The sequence below is a fragment of the Streptopelia decaocto genome (genome assembly GCF_964273445.1).
Source record: "Streptopelia decaocto genome assembly, chromosome: 7".
Classification (NCBI taxonomy): Eukaryota; Metazoa; Chordata; class Aves; order Columbiformes; family Columbidae; genus Streptopelia; species Streptopelia decaocto.
In genome coordinates, this window is record NC_138661.1 from 68,802,492 (window position 1) to 68,810,804 (window position 8,313).

At 52.5% G+C, this 8,313-nt stretch overlaps 1 long non-coding RNA gene across 1 annotated transcript; it reads left to right on the forward strand.

Moving 5' to 3' along the window:
• The first annotated feature begins 1,100 nt into the window (after nt 1–1,100).
• LOC309442592 lies at nt 1,101–3,519 on the forward strand. Its single transcript, XR_014184637.1, has 3 exons — nt 1,101–1,196; nt 2,497–2,536; nt 2,780–3,519. It is a non-coding gene; the product is annotated as an uncharacterized lncRNA (long non-coding RNA).
• The last annotated feature ends 4,794 nt before the right edge of the window (nt 3,520–8,313 follow it).

Here is an 8,313-nt window from a genome sequence, read left to right on the forward strand (position 1 = left end):
ATGAATATCCAATAGGTAGACGTAATAAATACCAAGAAGCGTGAGTCACGTGCACGCTCGATTACAGGGGCGATCCTTGAGCGTGCGGTGCGCTGTATTGAAATTGCCTGCCGTTTAACACTTTCAGAACAGTGTTCAAGAGTCTTTTTTGCCGACGTTTTGGTACCTCCCCGCGTCCCGTGGTTTCTCGCTGCGTCCCCGTGTCCCGCTCCCTGCCCGTGGCCGCGTTCCTCTCTGTCCCATTGACCGTGCTGGGCTTTTTTCCTCCGTCTCCGCCCCGCCGCGCCGATTTGTTTCTTCCTCTGCCCTGTTCCTCGGTGCTCTTCCGGCCTCTTTTCCTCTGTCCCCCCCGCTGCTGTGTTCTCTGCCTTGTTTTTTCAGATACCTGTCCCTGTTTTCTCTTCTCGCTTGTGAAGAGAAGCTGCCAGGGGGCAGAGACGCTGTGTGACCCGCGGGGTTCGCAGTCAGGTCTCCGCGTGTCAGCGTCCGTCCCCCCGACGGGGGTCAGGTCCCCGTTTGTGTGCAGACAACATCCCTCCCTCGGTGCCTCCTTAGAACGTTTAATGACGTAAATATTGCTACTGCTAACGTTGTCGGCGCGGCTTCTTTCCTCAGCGGATCCGTCCTGCAGTCGGTGGCCCACGAATGCTTGGCAACAGCAGGAGCGGATTGAAAGGACCGGCCGCCGGAGGATGCCGAAGACTCCCGGGTCACCGATGGAAGCAGCTTTGCGTAAAGCAAGGGGTACGTGAAGGCGGGCGTGCGGGGACGGCTGCCCAGCACGTAATGGGAGCTGAACCTTTACCTCCAGGGACTTCTGCCCAGAAAGCTGAAGAACTTGCTCTCCCGCGAGAGAGCGAAGGGGGGTGTCGATATTGGCCGGCACGAACAGCTCCCTGCTCAGGTTGGCCAGCAGCATTGCCGTGCCGGGGGGCAGCTGCCGGCCTGTGGGCCGGGGGCTGCGGCTGTTTGGGGCGCTGCCCCCGCTTTGTTTTCCTAGGGGAGCCCCCCACTTTTGGGGGGTGGTGGTACGTGCACGTGTAAATGACACGATGTTCCTTTTGTTGCCATTTCAGGATCTATAGGCACGGCTGAGATTTGCATGGCTTGGAGTACTGAATGTATTAACCGAATAAAGCACGGGATCATACACGGTACAAACAGCTCCCCCAAAGAAGTGATCCCACCAATGGCCGGTAAGTATAGAATTCCATTTCTGTACTGGGACATGCACAACTCGTTTTATCTCCTCTGCTATTTTCATGATAGCTTCCCCATTACCATCTATTTCTAAACAACACTCAGAAGTATTCCATTTCCCACAGACACCCCCTTCTTCAGCTAAAAGATAATCTAAGGCTACCCGATTTTGGTCCACTGCAGCCCTGGTCTGAGACAACTGTCTCGCTATGAGATTCAGTGCCTCAGCTGTCCGGTTGCTTATTACTTAAGCCACTGCTTGCAACCGGATAATTCGGTTTAGCGTGTATATTGGGGTACGGTATCCCCAGCTTCCATCTTGGGCCCAGGTGGCTGGATCATAGTATTCAATTATCCTTTTCGCAGGCCATTCATCATCTTTCCAAGTTTGCGTTCCTCCTATGGGGACATTTGTTAAACCCCTCTTCTCTCTCTTTAAAGTTTCGTACAGAGGTTTCCCCAGATGACTCCCTTTTTCCTTTGGGAAAAGGAAAAATGCTGGTTGAATTATCCCTATTGTACAAGACCCTCTCCATTTAGGCATTAACTCGTTCTAAGCTCTATTCCCACATATCCAAAATAATCCATCGGGGGCTTTCTGTGGTTCATTGACATCGGTAGAGGCAGGATTCTGCCAAGATCTCCTTAAATCCCCCATTTCCTCCAAGGGGTTTGCTTTGCTTCGATTCTTCCAGCATATCGTTTCATTTCCCAGGCTACAATTTCGAGACCAATATCCATTATGTGGACCTGGCCACCGAGTGGGAGGAATAGAGGTATTTGATGAATTTGCCCGTAACGCTAACTTACAAGGGGTTTGTCCAGCGTATTCAGTAAAATCCAGTTTACCATCATCCCTTGACAGGCATAGCTGCCCTATTATTAAGTGACTTAATACCCATCCTTCTGGTCTTTTTTCTCGAGTTACGTGAGTTCTGTTCCGTACCAGTAATCCTTCTGGGCTTACGCTCTCTCCTCTCCAAGGCCACCGTTCTGCCGTTGGAGACCCCCCACATATCCAGCTTGACGTGACATTTAATTCCCGGGCTATCTTTTCCATAAGACCTATAAACAGGTTTTTCCCTACTGTTGGTAATTGTAATCTCTTGTCTTTTTTCCTTATTTCTTCATACTGATCGCTATTTTTCGGTACCAGTTTCTGTTTCTCTTGCCTTCTTTTCGATTCCTGAGTGGCACTCTTAACTAACTCCTCCTTATACTGATCTTGCGCTCCCCCTCCATCTGAACAGCCCCACATAGCAGCTTGTGTAAAACAGATGCTCTGTTCTCCCCTAGGGCAGGAGACAGAGCCCACACCGAGTCCACCTTTCCCTAGGTGAGTTGCTACCCATAACTTCTGCCCTTGGATTTCACATTTTTCCAATTTTGTTCTGTCATAACACCCAGAATTAACATGAGTGTGCTAACTGAGAACATCCTGTGTCAGTCGTCCTATTCTCACGCGCTCATAGCATTTGGTACAGGGGTTGGCCAGGCTAAGTTGGGAACAGTAAGTCCCCACTCCCAGCAAGAGGATCAGGTCCAGGTTTCTACACCCTCTGCCTCTCTGGCCGACCAGGTTGCAGCCGCAGCCGAGTTCGTCATCTTCTCGGCAGCAAGGGCGGCGCGGAGTCGAGGACGTTCTCGGCGCGCCCCAGGGATTTCTCTGGAGGTGGCTCTGGTATGTACGTATGTGAATGGCATTTTAAAGTAATGAGCTGCCCGCTGGGGCTGTTTTCCTTTTCTAACTTTTTTTTTTTGGAGTGAATCAATGGGGGAACTCGGGGGATGACGATGATGTTACCGGAGGAGCAGGCCAGCGAGAGATGGGGGCTCACAGCCCCAAAATGCCTGAAGAATCAGGGTGTTCAGTGGTAGTGTGGGGAGGAGAAATTTCTCCCTGTCCGCTGCAGGGAAAACAGAACAATCCCCCATCAAAGCTGTCCTAGAGAAATACTTGCTGTTTGTCATTCAGGCTCTAGAACGGGCCAGTGTCCCGTTAAAGGTTGCGGTGGTGCGGGTCAGGGATCCCCAGGCTGCGCCGGGCCCACAGGACGGCTGCTGGTGGAACCCAAAGTCCAGGACAACTTGTCGGAGGTAAGAACCTTTCGATTTGTTCTCCTCAGGACACGTCCCTTTGCCTCTGGCCCCCTCACAAGCTTACTCGCCCCCTGGTTCCCTCAGAAACCCATTTCCTTCCAGCTCCTCTGCGATGACCCTGCCTGCCTTTGGGTCCCTGCAGGCTCTTTGGTGGCATCACGGTGCCCGTTTGACCTCTTGCCCCATTAAATTCCCCTCTTTTCTCTCTTCCCCTCAAAACTTCCCCATTTGCCCTTGACACATCCCAGAGGCCTCATTTTTGCCCTCTTGTCTCCTCTCAGGACCCCCATCTGTTGGCGCCTGTCGAGGGCTTAGATTGCGGGTGACAGTAAAACCCTGGCAGGTGTATTGTTAACCCCCTCTCCCCCCCACTTCCCCCTTTTGCCCCTCCCTCTCCCCCCGTCCCACTCAGGACAGGCGATCGGGAGGGGGAGAAGGACAGAGAGAAGAGAGCTGGAAATATTAACAATGTTTTACTAATGCTACTGATAAGAATAGAGAAAATAATCCAAAATATACAAAACCAGTCTTGAATGTCTCAGCACCTGCAGAGCCGGCACCCGAAGCGTGGTGAGCCGGCACCCAGCCGTGGGGCTGGTTGGGCGCGTCGTTGGCGGAGCCGGCACCGACGATCTCTGGACGCGTCGAGGCGCTGCGGTGGGTTTTCCTGGAAATTCCAAGGCCCTGGTGTTTTATGATTGTAACTACTTACTTACTGTAAGACATTTAGAATGAAAACGTAAATAAGAGTAACCAGAAGAGTCTTTGGGAGTAAATAATGCCTGTCATCTACTCTAGCTGTTACTCAAAACTCTGCAGACAGTAATTTTCTCCAATTGATGTAGTAAAATTTAAAAGAGCGGAATATAAATACTGGAGCACTAATTGGAAGTAATACCTGTGGAGAAAAACTCTCTAGTTTATAATAAAAAATAATGTGTGCTAGTTAATCCGGCTGGTAGTAATGTAATGATAAAAATGTTAAAGTGTAAATAAATGAAATTATTTAGGCGTGAGCAATAACTGAATTTAATTTCAGCTATTACTTGTTGGTGAACTAGGCAGCAGTTATTCCCAATCTGCATCCTAGTTTAAAAACACATTGTTTGGAATTCCTTTGAAATGGTAAAGGCAGAAAACTAATGTGGAGTCATTGGTAGCTCCATTTGCACAACCGTTATGAAATAAACTGCAGGCACGAATGACTGCATAGGAAACAAAGTAAGGAAGCTTTAGATTTTAAACAGCCTTGGAAAGTAATGGGGAGTGTTTAGTATTTAAATTATAACAGAGCCATGAGATTGGAGGCAACAAAGCTCAGAACCAAACGGAGTCAAAACGTCACTTTTTTTTTTCAAGAGAAGTAAAAAGGAACCACTAAATAGTGGCTGTTTATAAACAGAGGTATTAAAAAGTTCCCAGGCAGTAATGATTTGCAACAGAACAGTAAAAGATATTTAGATGTAAAATAAAATTAGAAAACAGTGAGTTATGACAGTCTGAATTTAACTACAGTTTTTCTGGGGTTCTGCAAAAACGTGACCGGTATTAATTACTTCTGAGTTAAAATAAAAAGTCAGCAAACTCGATGTGGTTAACAACAGTTAATTTTAATTTTTCAGTGTGCTGTCCAGTCTGGCCTCTCCCTCCAAGGGCGTGGTCTGAGAAAGCCACTCCCCCAACTCCACCCCGTCCAAGCTCCGCCCCTGCCCGTCTGTGCCCTCCCCGAGGCGCGTGTCCCTTACAGACCCCCCCCCTTTCATCCCGCCCACCCCCCAGCAGCATGATGCATCGAAGCCCCGCCCCCGACCCCACCTTCAAACTCAGCCCCTGTTAAAACACGCCCCCTCAGAGCACGTGCTGTACAGAGCCCACCCTTACCTCGGCTCCACCCCTCCCTTCCTAAGCCATGCCCCCTTCGGGCGTGCCCCTCTCCCTACCCCAAGAGGGTCCTCCTATGGGGGCGTGACACACGGAGTCCCCAGCCCTGCCCACTTTCCCCAGGCTGACCTCCCAATGGGCGTGTCCTCCCAGTCCCCGCCCCTCAGCACTGACCCCACCCCCGTGGGTGGGGCCACACTCAGCTGCGCGCGCGGCCCCCCCCCCAATAGGTGACCCCTAAGCAATGCCATGGCTGCCCTATGGCTGCCCCACCGGTACCGCTATAGCAGCCCCGTTCCTGCCCCATAAGCTCCAGACACGCCTCTGAAGAGCCCCCACAGCAGCCACTTCAGTGCCCCGCAGGTTATCACCACAGCCGCCCCTCCCGCCCCACGGCCGCCGCTCGGGACCCCCGGAGCCCCGGCCCCGCACCCGCCCGCAGCCCCGCAGCGCGCGGGCTCGCGCCCCCGGTGCCGGTGAAGCCGCGTCCTGGCCGCGGCCGGAGAAGCCGCCGCTTTTCGCCCCCCCCCCACACATTCCCCGATCGCTGCTGCTGCCGCGGCCGGAGAAGCCGCCGCTTTTCCGCCCCCCCCACACATTCCCCGATCGCTGCTGCTGCCGCGGCCGGAGAAGCCGCCGCTTTTCCGCCCCCCCCATCCCCCGATCGCTGCTGCTGCCGCGGCCGGAGAAGCCGCCGCTTTTTTGCCCCTTCCCCCCCATCCCCCGATCGCTGCTGCTGCTGCTGCCGGAGGAGCCGCCGCGGCCGGAGGAGCTGCCGGTTTTCCGCCCAGACCCGACTCTCCGCCTTCCTCCTCAATCGCCGCCGCACGCCGCCATGACGTCTCCTTTTCCGCCATCTTGTCTCCCCCTTCTGGTCTCATTCGCTATTTTATACCGAGGGAAGAGGAGGCGCTCGCTGATTCGCTGACGGTGTCAGGCACGGAAGTTGTCCATTGGCTCCTCCCCACGTGGGGGCTCATCCCCCCCCCCTCCCAGGGGTGAGAGAAAGGCGCTGATTGGTCATCGTGTGGCTGAGGGGAGGAAGGCACTGATTGGTTACTGCCTTTCTGCCTATGTTCGTTCTCCCAGTAACAGGCGCTGATTCGCTAGCGCCCCTGAGGTACAAAAGGCGCTGATTGGTCGCCGTTTTCCCGCCGACGTTCGCCCATAGCAACGAAGCGCTGATTGGGCAGCGCGGCCGAGGGCGCCGCTCGTCCATTGGGCGGGGGGCGGGACTGGGCGGGACAACGAGGTGATAAAGGGGGCGGCGCAGAGCGCGCGCAGGACCAGACACGTGGAGGCTGCAGCGGCTGCGCGAGCTCCTGAGCGCTGACGAACCGGCTGAGCACCGCCCCCCCCCCCCCCGCGGCGGGAAACCCGAGAGCGGCCGGAGTCGGGTAACGGGGGGGTCAGGGCGGTAATTACCGTGCGGGTGTTAACTGCGGCTCGGCGGGTTAGTGAGCGAGCGGCGGGCTGGGGTGGGGTTGGGGGTTTTGATGGAAATTGGGGTTTTAAAGCCGCGGGTTTGTGTTGGGGGGGGGGGGGGGGGGGGCGGTTAAGGCTCCCGGAGCCGCTTTAACGGTTCGAATCGTTGTGTTGAGAGCGGGAGGAGCCGGGTCGGGGCTTTTCTCAGCAATCGCGGCTGGTTTGGGTCGAATTCGGCTTTTAAAAGTTCTTTTACGTATTTTTTGGGTATTTTGGTGCCGATTTGTGCCAAAAGGCGCCTTTAAAATCTGTTTATTGAGGGTTTATCAGGAGAGTTAAAGTTCAAAGCTCGGGGGGATTTGGGGCTTTTCCCGGGATTGTGAGTCCCAATCAGGGTTTTAGAGCCCTTGTTTATTTGAATTGTTGTGTTCAAAGCGCTGTTCGCGGTTTTGTTCCCCGCGGGTCGGGCCGGCTCCCGCAGCTCTGCACTGTCCATCGCTCGGCGCTCGGAGCCGCTCGGGCCGTTGGGCTCCATCGGCTTTTAAAGGTTCGTTTATCGCGTTCGGAGCCCGAGCGGCCGATTCGCCGCTTTAGAGCTTTTGAATCCACTTTGATCGGAATTTCTGCAGTAGATTGATGTTTAGAGCCCGGGGGATTCGGGGCTGTTTCCAGGGCTGCGAGTCCAAATGCGTTGTTTCCTTTTAACCGCTTATTAATTTAAATTATTATATTTAAACGGGGCTTTTTGAGGTTTTATGAGGGTTTTTTTTTTTTTGAGCATTTTGGGCGGTTCTGAGGCTCCTAAAGCCGCTTACTTGTTTAAATTATTAATTGTTAAAATAATGTAAATAGTTGTTGAAATCAGTGTGTAAATTATTGTATTTAAAGTCGGGAGGCATTTCGGTGCTTTTTGGGGGTTTAGGGCTGAATTCACTTTATTGAACGTGTCTGAGCTGGGGGTCCCAGATCTGGTGCTGCTTTACGCCCCAAAAAAAGCTTTAAAAATCTATTTATTTACAATTTACTGAATTAATATTTAAGCGGGAACAAATTCGGCTTTTTTAACGCGCCGCCATTTTGTCTCCCCGTCCCGTTCTCCCCCCACGCTGAGGGGCCGAGGAGCCGCTCGCTGATTGGCCGGTGCCGCCTGGGAACCTCCCGCTGGCCCCGCCCCCGCGCTGTCTCGAGGAGAGGAAGGTGAACCCGCTGCATTGTTACATTGGGTTACATTGGGAACCTCCCCTGGCCCCGCCCCCGCGCTGTCTCGAGGAGAGGAAGGTGAACCCGCTGCATTGTTACATTGGGTTACATTGGGAGCCTCCCCTGGCCCCGCCCCCGCGCTGTCTCGAGGAGAGGAAGGTGAACCCGCTGCATTGTTACATTGGGTTACATTGGGAACCTCCCCTGGCCCCGCCCCCGCGCTGTCTCGAGGAGAGGAGGGTGAACCCGCTGCATTGTTACATGGGATTTTACATTTAGTTATGGATTTTAATTTAATTTAACTTAATTTTAATTTAATATATTATTTAATTTATTAAGTAATATATTAATATTAAATATATAGATAAAATCCGTATAGTAATATACTACTATAAGATATAATATGATGAATAGTAAAAATATATAATATATAATCTGATATAATTAACTGATCAACTAATATTCATTGATATTACTTAATGTAATTTATAATTAATATATAATGGC